General features: G+C 37.2%; 1 protein-coding gene across 12 annotated transcripts in view; it reads left to right on the top strand.

The window, feature by feature from the left end:
- Positions 1-22749, top strand: part of dmd (dystrophin) — a 2688357-nt gene that overhangs the window by 672944 nt on the left and 1992664 nt on the right. The window lies entirely within an intron of this gene.

The following is a 22749-nucleotide window of genomic DNA, read 5'->3' as shown; positions in this document are numbered from 1 at the left end:
AGTACACATTTTAACACTACAAATAATACTACATTTGCATTACAAAATACAACAAATTGCCAAACCTAACATCTTCATTGCTCAAACCAGAAATTAAGAGTTTTTGGAAAACTGTCCTTTCACCTGTGTATACTGTATGCATTGCTTGTTTGTGTTCTGCCAGATGTTTGTATTTCTATCAAAAGATGAGAAAACATAAAGCAGGAGACCACCTACACAAAATGCCACTCCAGCAGGAGACCTAGTAACACATACCGCAAGGAAAGTTAGGGACTGCAAACTGAATTAACATTCACACTTTTGCATTGTGGGAGGAAATCAGGGTACCTGGAACAAACACAAAATGAGGAAAACATGACAACTTCACACAGACAATGATGGGCCTACTAATTGAACCCAAGTCTCTGGAGTTTTGAGGGGGGTTGAGTAAATAGTACACCACCCTGACACTGTCCCCTTTGTTTTAATTATTGTTTTGCGAGCCTCTTTTAAAATCTCATCTGAAAGAAGTTACTGTGTAGTAATGAAGACTGCAAAAACCCTATTGTATCGAACTTAATTGTGCTTTATCGTGTGAATCTGTGTTACTTTTAACCCCATTTTTCTCTAAAGCTATGTGGAAAATAACATTGTTTTATTCTGTTCTTTTTCTTGAGTAATATAGCATAGTCAAACTATTTACCCAATTTAACGTCATGAGAGTCGGTTGATATCCTTGAAGCACTCTGCCCAAAGCAAGAACCTACCCTGGATTGGATACTGATCTCTCACAGGGTACACTTGTGCACACACTCACACAGGGCCTATTTGGAATCGCCTTTCAACTTTTGCACAAACTTCCAATCAATGTCAAGTTTTTGCCCTGCAGAATAAGTAGGTTTCTTAAGTGAATTTAAAGAAATTTTAATTTTTTTCCAAATTTGACATGCAATCCAAGATGCTTTGAACATAGAACCTCTTGTCTGTATTTTCACTGATTAGACTATGGCTTTGTTTAAATGAAGCCTAATGGTTCACTAATAATGAAATTATTTCTAATAACAATTTCTACAGACAGAAAAACAAGATCTGAGGACCTTTGAAATTAAATTCAGACTGTAATGTAATTGGTAATTTTATTCATTGTCAAAGCCAGTTCATACATATTCAGTTCAGGATCATTGGTGTCACAGCCTATCCTGGCAGCAGTGGACATGTCAGAAAGCAATTTGGTTTAGTTCTCTAGTCCATCACAGGGTAAGCACCTTTAATTTGAGTCACAACTGGAGTACCTGAAGAAAAAAAAGAAAAACATTTAGACAAGAGGGATCTTATGTTTGCCAAAAAAAAGAAGGGCGACCTAGAACTAATGGAGGTGAAAATCCAGAAAAAGTGTCTGTACCAATGGTCTGTCCTATCTTTTGTCTAAACCAAATTGTTTAACCAAAAATAAAAATCAAAGCCAGAAAATGTGTCTGTAACAATAAAGAATACTACCAATGATTTGTAGAGATTTATTTTGATTTATCCGTAAACTCGGATACAACAACAACAACATTTATTTATATAGCACATTTTCATACAAATAATGTAGCTCAAAGTGCTTTACATGATGAAGAAAGAGAAAAAAAGACAAAATAAATAAGAATTAAAATAAGAGAACACTAATTAACATAGAATAAAAGTAAGTTCTGATGGCCAGGGAGGACAGAAAAAAAAAAAGAAAAAACTCCAGACAGCTGGAGAAAAAATAAAATCTGCAGGAGTTCCAGGCCACGAGACTGCCCAGCCCCCTATAGGCATTCTACCTAACATAAATTACCTCATTCAGTCCTCAATGTATTCAGGGTTCTCATGGAAGGACTTGATGATGACGGTCACGTGGACTTCTGGTTTTTAATCCATCAATGTAGGGACATCATGGTGCACAGAGAACTGGAAAAAGAACAGAAGAGAGAGTAGGGGTTAGTATGGATTTTGGAGCCACTGAGAAAAATAATGATAATTAATTGAATATACAGAGCATCAGGATTAAACTCAAATGAAGCTATGAGAAAGCCATGTTAAAGTAATGTGTTTTCAGAAGTGTTTTAAAGTGCTCCACTGTATTAGCCTGGATAATTCCTATTGGCAAGCTATTCCAGATTTTAGGTCAAAGAAAGTGCATGGTTCCAACCTTGTATCCCATGACAGCAATAACATGAACACCTTAACAATTAATCCTCAAAATAGCGGCACCCAGGAAAACAAAGACAGCGTTGGAAAAAGATTACCATTAGAAAATTATCTCCAATCCAAAACTGAGATCTACATCCTAAAAAAACTATTTCCAGATATATAATGTAATAACCAGAGTTCTAAGAGAGGAGGTATACATTTAAAATGAACATACTAAGTTTGACAGTTTAATTCCAGGAACCACGGTGCAGTGTCACATGTGCTACGGAATGCTACTGAAACATTGGAGCTGTTGAAAGTGGCATATGGTGAGGATGCTATGACAAAGTCAAGTTTCTTAAGTGTCTTGAGTGGCATAAGATGTTCAAGGAGGAGTGAGGAGATGTAAATGACAATGCCAGAATGGGATCATCCATCATGACAATGTCCCAAGCCATGATACACTCGTAACTTCCTGGCTAAGAAATCAGTTGCCAAACTGGGCCATCCATGCTATTCACCTGACTTCTAAATAGCCCCTTGTGAATTCGAGCTCTTTTCAAAAATTGCTGCCATGAGACAATGAAGATTTTCAGACATTTCTGACATTCAGTGTAAAATGACAAAGGAAGTCAAGGATATTTCAGAAACAGAGTTCCAAGTATGTTTCCAGCAGTGGCAGTGTCATCTAACTAAATGCACAGCTGAGGAATTAGATTACTTTGAAGGTGACAGTAGCTGCTAGTGTGCAGATAACACACGCATTTTTTCTTCAGGTTCATTCTGAGAATTAAATTGTCACACCTTGTAAATCATAAAAGGTAGAAAGTGGAAATACCAACAACATAATTCCCAAGTCAGGATTCAAAAAGTCTCCTCAAGCAATGCTAACCACTGCGCCATGCATAGCTTAATACAGACATAATCTAAAAGGACATGGCATTATTTAAAGCCACTACAAAGTATTATTAATTCATCCATTTTCAAACCTGCTTAACCCAACCTTTATAAGCATTACCTTATGTGGGTAATTTCCAGGTCTTCCTCAGAATTATTTATAGACTTAGGGCTTGATTTATAAAGTCGTAGTGTCTGCAGGTCTCCTGTAGCTCTATTCTCTACATTCTAAAGCCATGAATTAAGAGCTACACCTGGAAAAGCAGCCCATCACTTTGTTGAGATCGGGCTAAATGTTTACTGGTTCTGGGAATCAATTTATATATTAGAGTGAACAGTCATGGTCTTCAGTTATTTGCTCAATACCTTGCTCCCCAAACCTAGAAGGTGGCCACTTGTCTTGCATAATGCCCCTTTCCCAGGCCCACAAATAGTATGTGCATGATAATAAAACTTCAAGGTACTTAGCCTCTGTACCTTAACTGGATCTAATATTTGTTTTGAGCTTTGTGGCATTTCTCTCTCATCTTCATTAGAAATCGAAAACTCATATTCTAGTTATGCCTTGTGATATTATGTTACAAAATTTAGATTCAGATATTCCCAAATGTTCTTTTGAAGTGTCTTATATTTGCAGTCTTAAAATAACACATATTAGCAGTCTCTAACATGCACAATCCATTTCAAGGTTATGGGGAGCCAGTGCCTGGCGCTGGGATAGGCTTGAGTTACATGCAGCCTAAGTTGATTAAATTAGATTATTATAATTTTTACCAAAGTAAAAGATCATTCATTCAAATGAAATCAAGACTATTCTAACTGGTTCAGAATGCTGCTGGTAGAATATTAATTTGAGACAAAGTCATTGTCACATATTGTACACCAGTTGGCTCAATTACAGACACAACCTTTTTTGCTTTAGGATAAGACCCTGCTATTCGCTTACAGCACCCTGACATCAAACTGTTCAAAATGCCTGTTTACACTGCTTATCCTGTATAAACCTGTCAGACTATGGAGATCCTCTAAAGCTATTTCAAAGCTTTGCTGCACTGTTCTTGGCAAGCCCTCAGTCAGCTTTGCGATGCCCACTCTTAGGAATTCTTTCCACATGTATGTCTGTGAAGCTTCTTTGGGCACAACCTTTAAATCTAGACTTAAGAGCCACATTTTCTTTTTTTGTGTTCTGGAAACAGTTGTGACACTTAGTGACTTACTGTTGTGACAGTTCCACCTGGGGAAGCAACTACTATGCAGTATATGTCAGAAATAAAGATTGATAGGCTGACAGTTTATTTTCAATAAAACAAAGACATAGTCATGAAAGAGCTTATAAATAGGATGTTAAAGAACTTAACAATGTAAGTTACATTAAATTAGGAGTGGCATTGTTATGAGCTGCTTTTATTAAGAATCACCTGCTTTCAAAAGCTCATTCTTCAAAGCAAATTATGTCAAAATCCTTAAAGTACAGCCAATACATTCTAATTACAAACTATTATTTTATAATATAGTATATATGCATATATGTATATATATATATATATATATATATAGTGACAGATTTAGGGTCCCCGTGACCCCTTGAACCCTCAGATCACACATTAGACACCAGGTAAAAGTCCAAATATTATATTTATTAGGACAAAACATGCACAAGCACCCTCTTCTCCACAATCTTCAAATAACACAATAAACACTAAATCAATAAACCTCCTCACTCCCAGACGCATTGCCACCCTTCCACCCAGCTCAGCTCGACGTCTGGGATTTCCCATAGTCCTTTTATAGTCCTTGACCTGGAAGTGTTTTGCCCTCTCTGTCCACGTGACTAGGAACACTTCCAGGTCATATAAAAACTCCAGTTCTTCACGCCAGAAGCACATCGTTCCTTCTGGTCATGTGTTCATGGCGCACTTCCGGGTTATAGGGCACATAGCACTCTGTGAGTCTCCCTCCAGCGGCTCCTAGTGGTCCCCATGGTATCCAGCAAGGCTGTTTATAAAAACTACAATGTCAATATGGCCCTGCTGGAATTTGAGGCACTTCCATGTTGTTGGGAGAGCTCCATCTAGCGGCTTGGAGGTGTGGACCGGAATATTTGGCCAGCCATCCCTCACAATATATATATATATATATATATATATATATATATATATACATAAATATATATATATATATACTGTATATATTCATTGCATTCGTAGTCTGAGTCCCGACCTGATTGTATGGGTGCTTACCTACCAGGTAACGCATGTGGTTGGTCTGCCATTCGGCAAACATCCGCCACGGTGCCCTCTTCAGTTGCAAGAAGCAGATCATGGAATGTTGCATAGTTTACTGTCAAATAATGCAAAGAGTATGTGACACGTGTTTCGCCCTTATTTGGGCTCATCAGGCATACACACTCTACTGCTCCCCTTGCAGGGATTGAACCTCAGACATCAGCGTCAGAGACGAAGTCTCTTTATGCTGCGCCACGGCGTGTAGTTTGTTTATTTGACAGCCTGTTGATCGGAGTATTTACATTCATTGCATTCGTAGTCTGAGTCCCAACCACATGTAACGCACAAATATATATACATACACATACATACATATATACAGTACATGCCTGTAGATCGCCTTCTTGGTTCTTCTGAGGTAAGCAGTACCACTCTGGGATAAAAGAGGGCACACAAGTCAACTGTTTCTCCTTGTCTACCTGCAGCTCCAAGAAGCTATCCAATGAGACCAACTAACCCAGAACTGGCCCAGCCCCTTCTGGTTAGGATGTTATAAAATCAGATGGTCCCAGAGAATGGCATCCGATGTTGGACCCAGAAACCAATCTGTAGAAGGCTCCAAGAAGTTGCCTAAGCCTCCCTAACCTGGGAAACCTTTATTTGTTGCTCTCTTTCAAGCCATCTTTTTTCATTGTTCATGATTTTTTGTTTTTTTTTGTGCATATTAAGCGGGGCCATCCCGCTTGTGCCCCAGCATTCGAAATGGCTCTACTCCGCTGTCGCCACCTGCCAGGGGGCAGCTGTGTAAAGACACCTCAGTGGCTGGCCTGCTGCATATTCTTCCCACCCACCACCGGCAGCTGCACACTGACACTCTGTTAAACAGTAAACCAAATGGAAAAACTCCCTCTTAGACAGTATTTTGAGGGGAAACAAGCACATTCTTAACTTGACCTCTGCAAGATCAGCTGCATACTTACCGCATACCATGCTTGTCGCACGATGTTTAGAACATTTAAATCTGAGCTCTGATCTGCCCTTTTGCTCACTCTCCTGTGCTCCCTTCTCCAGACTGTGTTTTCCAGCCGCTGAACTTGCTTGAGGAAGAAGGCTTTGTGTTCTTTTAATCTGAAGAAGGGAGCTAAAGCAGGATGGTTGGTTGTGCTACTGCTTGTATCTTGTGTGCTTGAGTCTCTAATGAAAAACACCTTGAGAATGTTTATGCCTTCTCAACAATAAAGTTATTTTTCCCTTGGAAATCTGGTTATGCCTTCCTGTCTCTTGTGCAACTATGTGACCTAAGCTTTACTATACAGTATATATGTCATATTGACCATATGCTGATCACAAAATGTACAGATCATTGCAACTGAGGTTCTGTGGGTCTGGTGTGGGTCACTGGTATGTATACTTTAGCTATCGGCACGGAGTAGTACAAATTGATCTTCAAGTGTTGGCAGCCAAAGACCAGAACTTTGTGTAAGGGAATGTGGTATAGGCTGACTGCACAAGATTTAGCCACGTGGAGTGATGCTGATCAAAACAAATCTCCCAGAGTCTAAAAATATATGACACTCTGTGCAGTAATAATAACAACAAAAGATTTATTACTATTTACAAAGCATTTCTATCTGCTCAATGGAAGCAAAAAGTGTGAACCATCTGCACAGATCAGAAAGAACAAAGACATACAAAAAAAATGCTGCATGGCCAATCAGTGCTCTTAATATTAGAACTCTGTGAGCTCAATATGTTTTTTTTTTACTTATTGCTAGTGTGTGGCCATTTGTTCGTTACAGCATAAATACAGATAGAAAAACAGCCAAGAGACTGCTACCTTTGCAGATCCACCACCACTTCTATCACTGCTTTGATAAACAAAGGTGTACAGCTTTTGCAGCCTATAGCAGGTGGTTTTATCAATTTCTAGAACATTACCCTACTGGACATGCTACCTGTTGAAGATGTGTAAAAGAATAATTTAAAAATATTTGCTATCACTTGTCCTATGTGTATCTTCAATGCCTTTCCTCTATATCAGCATGTGTCTGAACCTTTCTTGACAGGCGCTCCCCCTCTCAAGTGCGTTCGATTAAAGCTTGCTTCTCAGCTTCATTTTTTTTGAGACGCCTATATCACCTCCAGTCTGCTTCTTTACTTCCTTTATTTGAAAGCAACTGTCTCAGAATGCCTCCTATGCCGTTTCTCCTTCTTGTGTGTAAAGTGAGCTATGGTTGAAATGTAAGTTCAAAGGGGATTCCCTCTGAGGCCAGATTTATTAGTTACCTAATGCTTTACTTAAGGTAGAAGGTAATGTTACAAACCACAAAACCTTAAGAATTTTTTATATGAAAAATATAATCTTCTTCTTATACAGTAGATGTTTTGTGTTGCTGTATGCAATAACTCTTCATTAGACGTACTATGTTTAAAGACCTGATTTCCATAGAGAAGCTCACTTAATGTTAATATGCAATTACACCCTGTGCTAACTAATAACATATCTACACAATGTCCGGGCCTCTTATTAATTGGGAACCCTTGACTTCTGTTCAGAGCTTTTACCGGTAACTCTCTCCATAGTCATTTATCTATATACATAGCCTGCTGTGCTGATGCATTATGTTTCTTAATATAAATGGCGTTAATTGCTTAGGAGTAGCTTAGTGATGTTAAAGCGTTAATTAATACAGTATTATGACCTCATTATAATTTGTGAAAAATCTCTTAATGAATTACCAGAAAGGCCAGACTTGCCAAATGGAAGTAAGGTGAAGTGAAGAATACTTTAGGAGCAAATCATTTTCTTTGTTGCTCATGTCTCTTTCTAAGATTGGATGCAAACTGTTCATTCTTTACAGTAAAGAAAAAAGTACTGACTGAGCAAGGTGGCAATCGTGTGTCTAACAAAAGGACAGCTGAAGAGATGTCCATAATTGTTATTTGAAAATTAAATGAATCATTCTGTTGGGCTCCTCACTACAAAGCTTTCAAAGTCAACACTGTTGCACATTAGACTGTTTATTTAGTAATTTCAATGCTTTCATGATGTGACCTTTTTTGCCTTTTAAGACATTTGATCTCTTTTGTATAGACATACATATTTATAAACTGCAAGAAGCGAATACGTTTGGGTCTGCTAGGCCTATAACAACTAAACTGTAATCACCGTGAATGTCAAACAGTGATTAAGACTGTACACTAATCTTAGGATTATGACCTTCCTCCATCAAACTGAAGAGTCACTTCCTGACCAGCATATAAAATGCTTGCTGTAATAGCCTTTCTTCAGTCACGTTGTTACACTGAGATTTCTGATTTCAGAAAGCTTTTGATGTCATTTTTCAATCAGGAGGTATTGATCTTGTGGTTGCCCTGATTTTTTTAAATAAATTAAGGTAATTTTTCATTTGGCATGTTAATTTGTCCTGTGTGGTTGAGGATGCAGAATGTTTGAAAGGCACATAAGCCAGCACTGGCCTATTTACAGTGGATGTGGGATTTCTTCTTGTGTACCACAAAAAGTGTTTTTGAAAATGGTAGATCAGACATTGTTATGGGAATATCTACTATACAAAAGGTAAATGGCTGACAAGAGTTAAGTAGTAAATTCACTTGAGTTATTCTTTTAGTCAAATTGTGTCCCTTTTTCTGTTATAGGGCTGTTAACTATCAAATACACACTCTTAAAGTTAATTGTTCTTTAATAGCACTTTACGATTCTTTACTGTGTTGTTTGGTTCCTTGTAAAACCATTGCTTGACATTCTGGCATATGGAGTTGGGCCTTTGCTCTTTGAAAAACTATATAATATGTAGAACAAAACTGGAACCTTTAATGTATGGTAGGCTACCTAGTAGGACACTAACATATTAAGAAAACCTGTCTTGGCCTGTGTTATTGTATGCAGCAAGAGTCCTTTTAAAATAAGGTACCCACTGGCATTTCACAAATCTGTTACCATCTACACTCTTAAAAATAAAGGTGCTTGAGAGATTCTTCAGAGCAATACCATAGGGTAACCATTTTGGGTTCTGAAAAGCCCCACCCACACGAGGGTTCCAGAAAGAATGGTTTTTTTTGTTTAGGTTTCGCCCCTTACAGTAAATAATGAGGAATAGATGGTAACAAATTTGTGAAATAGCAGAGGGTCATGATTTTAAAAAATCTCATACTCCATACAATAACACCGCTTAAGCCCAGGTTTTCATAATCTGTTACTTTCCCGCTAGGAAGCATACCAAACATTATAAAGATTTCTGTCTTTTTCTACATATTTGGAAGTTTTTCAAAGCACAAAGAACCAATGTCATATGCAAAGGACCCTTCCTAGAATGAAATGGTGCTTGGTCAAGCAATAGTTATACAAGAAACCACACAACTCAGCAATGGACCATAAAATGCCATTGAAGAACCAGTATTTTTAAGAGTGTATTCATGGTTATTTCCTGTATGAAACCTGTTACAGATCAAAATAAATATAGGTTCTTTTTTTTAAGAACCAAAAATGATTCCCCAATGGCATCACTCTGAAGAACCAATCCTAAACAAGACTGCAGACCATTGCAATGATGACACCCAGTCTCACACATATTTACTGCATGTCGTCAACAATTAATCTAACATCTTTAAGATGTGGAGAAAATCTTTGTAGACATATGGAAACTGTGTAACCTCCACACAAAGAGGAACTTTAACCCAGAGCAATGACCGCACCTGCAAACACCTACACTCAGCTACAGTATTTGATTTATTGATCATGGACAACCCAGGATGTGGAGTGCCTGCAGATAACCCTCAGAGATAATCAAAAAACATCTGCACTGAAAGGAAGTGCAACCCAGGTATCTGGAGCAGCGAGTCAGGAACTTTTAAGAAACCGACCACCATGCTGCTCTAATTTAATGCATTTAAAATAATTTAATTTGAATGTCTTTTATATCACAGCTTGGATCCAAAATGTTTCCAAACATAATTAATTATTGAAAATATAAAAAGATAGCTAGATAATCTCAAATCAAAGTGTTGTTACTGAGACTCTTTAATTGTGAGCAAAATCCATATGTCCTGAATTGAGGGGTATAGTGTTCATCTTTTGCCTAAATGCTGGAATTGTTCATGATCTCTTCTAAGTAAAATGTGCCAGTTTAGAGGCAGAAGGTAAAATAGTATAAAAGACTAGATTAGTGATCTCTGTCAGTCTTGAGTAGGTTACTGTATGTATTCTGATAAATTTAATAAGCTGCTTAAATTTCTTGCATAAACATGAAGGCAGTGAGAAGTGTCAATAATGCACAGAAAATAATTACCAGACACACCCATGTTGATTATAGCATTTGTCCATCACAGATTCTAAAGCTTAGAAAACTGAATGCATGAGACACTGTTAAACTTCTTTCTTTTTTCAACTAACTGCCGTAAATGCTAGCAATACCCTTTTTCTCACTTGGTGGGTTTAGTATTAAGAGACATTCACAAAGCCCATTGACAGGAAAAGGAAACAAGGCAATAAAAGGTCTCTATAGATGAAAACAGAGGAATGTTGCCACTTAGTGCTGACACCAATGCTGAAGCAGCACAGTAGGTCCTATCAGTTCAGAAGGGTGATGTGCAGCCTGAAGGACTGAACTATAGGAAGAAATGTGATATCAGGAGCCAAGGCAGTGCAGAGGACGAAGGAAAAACTAGAAGGGCCTCATGTTGGTTTTGCAACTACTATATATGCATTGCTACACAATGACTATGCTCTGCTTCACAGTACACATTGAATACTGTAAAAGTTACACTATTTTTAGATACATTCTGGTGTGACTGCAAAATTAGAAGAACAATAAAAAAGAGGACAGCTGGATGCTCAATTTATTTATTTTTTCTCTACGACTTGTCACACAACTCTGTCACCAGAGTGTTGCTCACCTTATCAAAAAGGATAATGATCAAGTGACACAGACCTGTGAGTAGCAGTAGTTAACCGAAATTGGCAGAGAATGACACTGCCTAGGAGAAGCAAATCCCACGCAGCATGTGACCCTTTTCATTTAGGTTGCTTTGCCATGGAAGAGTAAATTTGATTTGATAAGGGTCAGACCAGTTGACAGTTTCAGACGGTTTTGTTAGACGGAAAAGGAGGTGCTACCTGTGGCTTATATTTGTTGTGGTATCAATTATTTTCAGGATTTCACTACTTGTGTTAAAGGAGTCAGTTTCACTACTAATTCCAATGGGTAGAAGAAGGCATGAAGGAAGGTGCTGTTGATAATCAAGCAACGTCGATCCTTCAGGACAGTGATCCTGCTTCCTTTACAGCACTGTTAGTTTATGTTCAAATATTATATGCCTTCTTCCTCAACCAAAGGCAAATTTTAGGTGAAAGCGGGCATGTACTGTAAGGTTAGTAATGTCCCTTTCAGAATAATTTGCATGATCCTCAGTTTAACAACCAGTTTTTATATGACCCCCAAATAAGCTTAAAAAAAAGTGCTTTTTCTTATTTTACTTCAATGTGATCTCCACTGAACTGACTCTGAATCAAAGTTATTATGTCTTCGCCATTCAGTGTCAGTGTTAGGCTTTAAAACCTTTTGCTGCTCTATTTTGTCAGTTAAGTCAACATTTAGGTTAAGTGAAATAATTATGCATGACTAGTTTATAAAGTGTGATTATTTTTACTTTTATAATAGAGTGGTATTTATTGTGGCCTGCGGTGGGTTGGCACCCTGCCCAGGATTGGTTCCTGCCTTGTGCCCTGTGTTGGCTGGGATTGGCTCCAGCAGACCCCCGTGACCCTGTGTTCGGATTCAGCGGGTTGAATAATGGATGGATGGATTTATTGTGGCAAACTGTTTTTTAACCAAAAGTACATAATTTGAGATTTAGCTATAACTAACTAATAATGTTATTATTTCTTTTTTACTAGAAGCTCACTTTATGGAAGAAATTCAACTTTATAAAAGATAAATTAACTATTATGGAAGGTATACTATAAACTCAAAAAGTGCATTTAGACTTTGTGTATGTACACTAGCATGCCTGCATTTCTGTGTGAATGATTGATTATTCATTCATTTATTTGCATTAAAAGATTTTTTTTTATAACAGTAAGGGCAATACTGTATTGAAGCATTCTTTTTTTAGGTTATGATGTCTTGGACTATTACACATGAATAATATTAATAGTTATTTAGTTCTTCTTACTGATCGATACTTTTATGTTAAAGGTTATAACATTAATATTGTAAAATCACAAATCTGGATTTCCTTGTCAAACTATACAAACAAATCATGTAGCAGCCTTATTTTCATAATATTCTTTGAGTGTAATTTTCAGTTGTGTTGTCCAGTTCTGCCTTACTTTAAAAAGTATGGTAATAGCAGAGTGTGACAGATATTTTTCCAAAATAATTAGCAAAACAGTAAACTTAGTGATTCAGATGGCAAGATTGTTTTTAAAAAATGCCCAAGCACTAAGCAAACTTTATTCTGGAGGTCCATAGTGGATGCAGGTTTTCATTTCAAGTTAATTGCTTAGATAACAGATCTTATTTCATTCCATGGCTTGTTACTGTTTTGATTTTGCAATGTCAGGTTGTTCTTATATCATAGATTTTTTTCCCTTTCCTCTTCAGTTTCCTTCCAGGTATAATCAACCAGATACAACAACAACAACAACAACATTTATTTATATAGCACATTTTCATACTATTACACTACTAAACTGCTCCAGATTTTAGGTGCATAACAGTAGAAGGCTGCCTCACCACTTCTTTTAAGTTGAGCCCTTGGAATTATAAGTAGACATCGTTTGAAGATCTAAGGTTACGATTTGGAGTGTAAGGTGAGAGCATTCCGAAATATAGGATGGAGCGAGATTATTTAAGGCTTTGTAAACCATTAGCAATCGATACTAAATGGCAAGGGTTACAAATGTGACATCAAAACTGGAGAGATGTGTTCTGATTTTCTTTTCCTAGTTAAGATTCTAGCAGCTGCATTCTGCACTAGCTGCAATCGATTGATGCTTTTTTTGGGTAGTCCTGAGAGGAGTGTGTTACAGTAGTTTAGCCGACTGAAAACAAAAGTATGAACTAATTTCTCAGCATCTTGCAAAGTAATAAGGGATCTAACCTTTGCTATATTTCTTAAGTTAAAAAATGCTCCCTAGTGATCTGATTAATATTTGATTTAAGATTTAGATCAGAGTCAATAATTACCCCTAAATTCTTTACCTCTGTCTTGACTTTTAAGCCTAATGGATCAAGTTTATTTCTAATACCCTCACTATATCCATTTTTGCCAATCACTAAAATTTCTGTTTTCTCATTTTTTAGTTTGAGAAAATTACTACTCATCCATTCAGAAACACAACTAAGACATTGTATCAGTGAATCAAGAGAGTCTTGGTCATCAGGCACTATTGATAAATACAGTTGTGTGTCATCAGCATAGCTGTGGTAGCTCACGTTATGCCATAAAATAATCTGACCTAATGGAAGGATGTAGATCGAAAAGAGCAGCGGACCCAGAATAGATCCTTGTGGAACACCTTATAGCATATCATGTGTCTGAATTATAATTACCACAACAAACAAAGAATTTTCTACCTGCCAAGTAAAACTCAAACCAATTAAAGACATTGCCAGAGAGGCCCAGCCACTGACTAAGGCGATTTCTAAGAATTTTGTGATCAATGGTATCAAATGCGGTACTCAGATCTAAGAGAATGAGAACAGATAAACGGCCTCTGTCCGCATTTACCCATAAGTCATTTACTACTTTAACTAGCACAGTTTCTATACTGTGATTTGTTCTAAAACCTGACTGAAACTTGTCAAGAATAGAATGTTTATTCAGGTGATCATTTAGCTGCATAATGACTGCCTTTTCTAGGATTTTACTTAAGAAAGGCAGGCTAGAAATAGGTCTAAAATTTTCAAAAATGAAGGAGTCAAGATTATTTTCCTTGAGCAGGGGTTTAACTACAGCAATCTTAAGACAGTCTGGGAAGACCCCCGTATCTAATGACGAGTTTACTATGTCAAGAATACTATCAATTAGCACACCAAATACTTCTTTGAAATGAGATGAATATACACATGTGTAAATGGAAACAAGTTAAATGGAGAGCTGTTGGTTCCATTGTCATTTGCACCCTTTTGCTAAAAAGTAGCAATTAAAAACAGTTAATGCAACTGTTTAAGACTAAAAGAAGAAATTAATGGTAGGGAAACTTATCAAGCCAAGACAACTAAAATGAAGCATAAAAATATTGCTTCAGTATAAAAGCTTCAAAGGCAGCAATTGACTTCTCATTAAGAAGCTAGGCTGGAATTAAAACCTGCAGCCACTGCGGCCCTCCAGGACTGCCGCTGCCTACCATGGGGTTTAAGAGGACATCTTTATGCTAATTACCAGTGACTTTATGAAGGTTTGTACATTTTGCTGTTCACAATTTGTAAAAATGTGGTATCAACATCTCTCAGTGCCCCTGGTGTAACTTAAACCTACGGATAGTCCATTTCTTACTTAATTAAATACAGTTGATTATTCACACTACACACTGCTATTGCTGTAGTTTATTATATGTGAGAGAAATATCTTTTGTTTTTCTATTTCTTTATGTTGAATGAGAAAAGTCTGATTTAGGACTTCATATGGGATAATATTTTCTTTAGTCATTGATTGAGACATAGACAATTAAAATGTCTATTTTTTAAGAAAAATGTGATACATAATATAGTTACAGATGGGATTTGAACCATATAAATTGACTTAGAATTGTCCATCTCAAATAATAATATGCTGGCTGTTACTGTAGAAAGCACAAGGACAGAAATAAAAAAAAAATGTTCTCTTCTTACTATGAAAAACACCCACAAGGATTTTATAACTAATAGATCACATCTTCTTTGCGTTGCAAATGAACTCTTTAAAGATCTGGCACGTCTGTTTCCGTGACATTTTAAGAAAAGAATTTCATAGGTAATGTCAACCTGTTTGAACATATTCTGTCAGCTGTCTGCACTTCTTCATTTTCATCTGATTACTTTAAGCAGAGCTTCTAGATTGCAGAAATATTAAAAGGACTACTTGACTTTTTTGAAGCCTTTTGAAACTCAAACATTTGTATAAGTTTTGCATGCCATCATTTTCTTTCAGGGCGTACACATTCTTCTTTATCATTCTTATCTTTAAATCGGGTTCCTTTAATCTAGTAGTCACCAGTGATTTTTTTTAATCTTTCAAGTGTCATGATGTGAAACGTTCTTCTCAGTATGTCTATAATAATTTGTTTATGTTTTTACTGCCGTGTCATCTTTAATTTTTATGGGTGCCTTTGTTTTAGGCCTTGTTTTTAACGGTTGCAGTGGTAACTTGCAGTCATTTGACCAATCATCCCGTGACTCTGTGGCTATGAAAACATGGCCGGTTTGCCGTCATTTGATTTTTGCACTTTTTTGGTATAATCCCCTTGCTATGATTTGGACTAGTATTTTTCTCTTTCAATTTGTGTCATTGCTTAGATACTTTGTCATTTTGGTTTAGGTCTTGACTTCCCATTCAGCCATTCTTTTTTCATCTCTGCATCTCCTGATCAGTTTTTTCAAATGTCCTTTTAAAAGCAAAACACTTTTTTCTTTTTTTAGGGGACCTATTTCTATTTTGTTTATTTTTATGACAAAATCAGCTGTTAAGCTGTCCTTGTAATACAAGTCAGTTTACTTTTTTACAGGCATAACATCAAGGGCATGGTTATACAAACTCTCTGTCATCCTCTTTGATTTATACTCTTCCATCCAGCAGATTAAATCCAGATTTCATCACCTTAATGACCTCTCTGCCTAGATGTGGAACAGAGTAGTCTACACCAATTCACAGGTCTTCACTGGTTAGGTTGCCCTTAATATACTGTATACTGAAAATAAAACTTACATTCTGTATCTCTGCCTTCTCACAATTGCTGTCATGCTTACTATAAAGACTAACAACTGATTGATAAATGCTCCTCCAAGGTTTGAGATCCACAAGAGAATTTTACTAGCTTCTTAGTTTTGTATAAATAAAAAGGATTCCCCATAAAAGTGACACCTGGGTGACAGAATGTAGGTATTTCTAAAAGATGACACTCAGACAGTTTTTGTCTTTTAGTGAGTTCAGTCTTCTTTAAATATTCCCTTAAGCCTTTCATAAATTTGAAAAAACCAAATATAATGGATTTGGTAAGTATTCAGTCCCTTTCACTTTCTAAACACTTTATTGTGTTGTAGATTTAATTTTTACATGAATAAATGTGAATTTTTTTCCCATTAATCTACATTCAATTACCAAAAATGGCAAAGGGAATAGATGTTTTCAGAAACATTTTCAGTTTGTCAAATTTCAAAAACTGAAACCTTTCATTTCTATAAGTTTTCAGATCCTTTGCTGTGGCACTCCAAATTGTGGTCAGGTGCATCCTGTTTGCTTTAATTCTCCGTGAAATGTGTCTAGAACTTGACTGGAGTCCATCTGTGGCAAACTGAATTGACTGGACATCATTTAGAAAAGCACACTCTTGTGTATATACTGTAAGGTTCCACAATTCACACAGCATGCCAGAACAGAAAACAAGCCATGAGGTCCAAGGAACTCTCTGTAGGCATCCATGATACGACTGTGGTGAGGCATAGATCAGGACAAGAATTTAAAACCATTTTTGGTTAGGGAGTTGACCAAAAATCCAGTGGTCACATGAACAGAGCTTCAGAATTCCTCTGCTAAAATGGTAAGACCTGTCATACTGACAGCCATTTCAGGAGCATACCATCAATCAGGCATTTATGATAGAGTGGCTACCTAGTCAAGTCAAGTCAAGTGGCTATGTTGTCATACCATTCATACACAGTATTACTGCATACATTGGTATAAAATAATCTTCACCAGGAACATGGTGCAACATACACAAAAACACAGCACAAGTACAAGACAAGTTAAGAACTGTGCTACACTGTATAATACTACACTACAAGGAGAATTCAAAAAGTAAAGGTAATTTGAAAATTATGCGATAACCACAAGCTGACATAATAGTTCAAACATGCGCAGTGCAGTGCTCTGCCATTAGTCTAGTTGAAACCAAGGTCAAATAAATATGAATGTTCTGCTTTGAGATTACACCATTGTTGAACAATGCTCCATTGTGCATTTCTTTGGACAGAGGAAGTGAAACCTGTTGAAATTCACCAAAGGATATTGGCTCAATACAGAAGTGAAAACAGCATGACTCAACAAAAAGTTTTTGAAAGGTTAGAAACCAACAAAGCTCAATCTGGTCGACCATCAGCATCGCACACACAAGCCCACTTCAACATGGCGAATGCGTTCATCAGAGAAGGCCGACGGATTACGTTGGCTGCTGTTGCTGCACATTTGGAAATCAGCAGTTGATCTACATGTGTCATAGAGCATTGATGACTTAGGGTGCCATAAAATCTGCACCAGATGGGCACTCAAAATGCTTACTGATCTGCATAAGCCAAAATCCTTTAATGATTCAGCAGGTTTCACCCACCCTCTGCCCAAAGACACCTAAAGATGACATTTTACACATGCTTCTCACCTAGTCTGATAGGGCTTGAGAGGATCTGCATGAAAGAATAGGATAAACTGCCCAAATCCATGTGTGCAAAACATGTAGACTTATTTAAGATGACTCAAAGTTGTAATTGCTGCCAATACTGAATGCTTAAATGAATGAGTGATTTCAGTTTTGGGTTTTTAATACATTTGTAAACCTTTCTGAACACGTATTTTCACTTTGTCATGGGTTACTGAGTGAAGACTAATGGGCAAAAATGGCAAATGTATGCCTTTAAAATTAAATCTTCAGCACAATAAAGTGTGTAGAATGTGAAAGGGTTTGGAAACTTTCTGAATCCACAGCTGATTGTTTCTCTTAATTTTTTTGCAACCTTTACATCCATTACCTCATGAAAATGCTCAATTAGGAAGAGACAAGTAATGAAATACAACCACCTCACTTCCTCTGTTATCTCTTGAGCTGGCTTTCACAAAATTGGGGTCATAAACATTTGTGTTTATTTTATTAATTTATTCTTTCATCTAAATATATAAAAGCAGTGGGCTGGAAATTCTTCTCAGATTTTCTTCCAAAATATAAATTAATTCAGGGCTTATTCAACTTGAAATCAATTCATTGCCCTTATTTGCAAGGAATATCAAACAATTGAGAGTTTAATATCTTTAGCCTTTCAATAGGAAATTATTTATTAAAAACATAACCTCTGTTCCCCCGGAATGTGTAAACTTACAGCAGAATATTTATTAGTGCCAACAGAGATGTGCTATCAGAGGTGTTTTGCTGCAGCATCGACTCATTTGCCACACCATTTTTGCTCAATTTAGTGGAAATATGTATGTAAAGTTTGCAGCCACAGTTTTCAGTAACTGCTCTTGTTTTGTTCCAACAAAGCTAACACTCTATCATAGATAATGATACTTCAGTCATACAGTCAAAAATCTCAAATTTTAATTAGTTGTCCTCGAGTAGAAGAAGCTATGTGGCTTGCTATTTGACATGAGACAATTTATTTGAGTTTGAGGAATATACTGATTGCCAAATGTCCAGCAGCAGAGGAGTTTATTAAATCTTATCACATTTTTATCTTTCCTCTTCATGCTGTGATATATTAATACTTTCACAATGACAAATACGAGAGTTTTTATCAAAATCACAGCAACCGAGCTTTCCTTGAAAGATGTCATTATTGTTAAACCGAGCTAATGGGAGTTTAACTGCAGACACGAGACGGTATTGGCTCTTGGTTAATGAAAAAAGGTTCATAGGCATTGAATCCAAGATTATCACACTCCATGCCTTCCTCTTAAGAAAGATTATATGCAGTAATATTCTGCAGCTGAGAATGTCAGTCTGATGTGTGTGAAGTAAACATAATGCAGCAGGGAGAAAATTTAAACAAGTCAAGCTGTTGAAATTATTAAGTTATTCCATCATTATACCATATAATAACTTTATCTCTTGAGAAAATAGATATGCTTGCTTTGTATTGTTTCCTCATTTACAGTTATAGACCTAACTTAACCATGAATGTGTACTGTATATGTATAGAAACTTTCAACGGCCACTTTGTAAGGTACACTTGTATCAAGTACCCTGTAGGGCCCATTTTGCCCAATGATCTGCCTGAATTCTTTGAGATATGGTTAGGTGCAACAAAAATTCCATAATGATTTTGATGCTCTGTCACTGGTATCTTGCAGTACCTGCAGATCTACCAGCCAGACATTTTTGCTGCGAAAATTCCTATCCACTTCATAACTCTAAGGTATTTTTTGAACTCACATTTGGTGAGAATGTAGGCCACAAGTCAATGACATGTTCAAGAAAATAACTTGAGGTGAAGCATGCCTAGCAACATGGCGCATAGGAGCATACCCATAGCATACACAAGCATTGCTGCCGACCATATGATCCAAAAAATGGTCAACATAATCAGAAACAATGTATGCAATGACATTCAAATGATGTTCCTCTGGTATAAAGGAGCCTACTTTGTGCTATGAAAAAATACATTGTAGCACTACATTACCAACACCATCCTTTACTGTTGATGAAGTGCAGGATGGATACATAGATTTATGTTGAGTATTCCAAATTCTGTCCTTACCATCTGCATGCTAGAGCAAAAATCATCAGGCTGGACACTTTTTGATTTTTCAGTTATGCAGTTTCAAGGATTACAAAAACAGTGCAGTCTCATCTGCTTGTTCTTAGCTGGAATGAGTGGAACCCAACATACTCTTACGCAGAGTCTGTTGTTCAGTTGTGTGTTCAGTTCTGCTATTCTATGAAGGGTATTTGCGTATTTGTGGTCTGAAAATTCTCCTCTGACCACTCACACCTTATTTTCTGTATATATGGTAACCTTATTCAAACCCCAGGTCACTAATGCCTGCATCTAATATCCTTGTAACTTGGAGATAGAAAAAGGACTCCATTCTTCTTATGTGACATAAAAGATGACTAAAGGAGGTGAGTGTCAGAAAGGGCATCTGGCCATAAAAAATCTATGCTCCAAAACTTGTGGAGCAACCAGCCAACAAGGTTGAATTTATTTCACTTTAATAATTTAATGTAATGTGTTTAAGTGGTTCAGAGGACTACATTAGAAAACACACCTAGGCGCTGTCTACATGGAGTGCATTCTTCTTCCCAGTGTCTGCATGAAGTTTTCTTTCAAATACCAGTTTTCCTGCTATATCTCAAAGATTTGTGTGTTTGGTTAGCTTGGTTCTAAGCAGGTCCAGTTTGAGTAAGAGCGAGTGTCTGTATGAGTGTCTTCTGGGGTTAGTATGTGCTTTGTACCCAATTGTGTTGCTTTATGCTCTGGGATGTACAACCATAAATTGAACAAATTAGGTGGATGCCTAAAATGAGACTTTTAAACTTTTTAATTGGGAGGACCTATAAGTACTCAAAAAAGCCCCTGTCCCCCTTAAGTTTTTTCAATATTGTAATGGGTGGTATTCAGGGTGTCACATCCCTGCCGGGATGGACTCCCTTCCCTTGCCTGGCTGGAAGGCCCAGGTTGCAGATGAGCAGAAAGAGTAACAGGGTGTTACCTGCCTTAGCCAGGAGGGTGGCAGAAGATGTCAGTGCAGAAATAGGCATGCTGGCAGGGTTGGACAGAAGAGCAATACCTGGCCGGGAGACCAGTATGAAGGAAGGATTTGGGTAGATATCCTGTTAGGACTACATCATTCCCCCAATTTGTTGGATGGTAGTAGTCCTGGTTCTGGTTTCTGACGTGTTGGTGCTGGGACTTGTTATCCAATTGGGCAGCCCTGTTGGGTTCCGTGGTAGCCACAGGGATTAAAGTTCCCTACTTTGTAGGGCTTCTGTTTGACCCAGGGTTGCTTCCATAGTGGCAGAAGTGCTGCTGGGTACAAGATAAGTGAAGCCGCTCAACCTCATTCAGGCAAGTTGGGTCAAAGAGTCAGGTGGAAGAGGACAAAACTCTCCTGGGAGGAGTGGAGGTGAAAAAAGAGAAAGAATTGTGTTATTTGTGATTTCAAAATCTTTTAGTATGGTATTTATACAAATAATCCTTTTTATTATACTGGGACGTGTGTTGGTGAAGTTATGTCTGGGGTTTGAGGTGCTGTAACGCCCTCTACTAGTTACGAAATATATTATGATGACAATAAAAATTATGATAGCTTACAGTAGCAAAACTCTCTGATTTCAATTTAATACCCAATTAATATGCTTAATGTTGTGGACGCTAGAGGCACTATTGCCCCGTGAAAACCACCAGACAGACGTCCAAGACACACTTATAAAAAGCACCAAGAAGAATTTTAATATTTTTCTTTAAATAAAGTGCACAAAGCACCGCACACTCCACAATTCACAAATCAATAATCAATAACAATCCTCCACTCCCAGCAGCTTAGTCACCCAACCTCCCAACTCCGTCTCTCTTTGCTGGGTCTTCAGCAGTCCTTTAAATAGTCCATGACCCGGAAGTATTCCTCCCGGGTTAAACGCCACATTATCCATTCTCAAGTAGTCCGGAAGTACTGCGGGCTTCCGTCCTCGTGACTCCGAAGTACTTCTGGGTTGTTGTAACAATAGGAGTCCCCAGGTTCTTTGTGAGCTCCCTCTGGCGGCACCCACGGCACCCAACAGGGCTGAGGAAACAGACTCCATGTCCCAGGATTCCCTAAGTGAATCTGGGGAACTGTAGCCGTCCAGGGGAGCTGCCACCTAGCGTCCCGGGGGATGCAGTGCCCTGAAAAGGCTGCCTTCCATTCTTCATTTCCAGAGATATCCCGGCTGAACTGTCGGTCGTTCCTCACAATGTATTATACATTTTTAATTTTTTTACATTTAAAAAACTTGCTAGTAGCTTCCTTTCATTTGGGAATGTATAAAATAAATTAAAGAATTTAGTTTGAAAACAAGTGCAATAAATAAACGTTTATTTTTAAATACCTTTTAAAAAACTTTTAAATGTTTTCCCCTTGAGATTAATAAAGTATCTATCTATCTATCTATCTATCTATCTATCTATCTATCTATCTATCTATCTATCTATCTATCTATCTATCTATCTATCTATCTATCTATCTATCTATCTATCTATCTATCTATCTATCTATCTATCTATCTAAACTTATTTCATTTTATTAACTGACTTATGATATTAATACAGCATTGCTATTGGTTAATATTCTTACACAAGCAGGAACACTAAGAATGAAACTGAACAGCTAATTTGTGGGCAGTTATGAGAAAGGTCCCTGTAGTTAAGGGCATGTCTTTGGGGGCAAATGTCTGAACTGAAAGAATTTTCAGTTTACAAATATAGTCACAATGCCTTTGGTAATTATGTGAAGTGAATTAATGAAAACTGAAGAGGCACTCTGAGCAAATTAAATCTATAAATACATTTTCCTGTCTTCCCAAAGC

This window comes from Erpetoichthys calabaricus, chromosome 4 (genome assembly GCF_900747795.2).
Source record: "Erpetoichthys calabaricus chromosome 4, fErpCal1.3, whole genome shotgun sequence".
NCBI lineage: Eukaryota > Metazoa > Chordata > Cladistia > Polypteriformes > Polypteridae > Erpetoichthys > Erpetoichthys calabaricus.
Note: the sequence above shows the minus strand (reverse complement) of the source record. Positions and strands in the feature narration are given on the sequence as shown.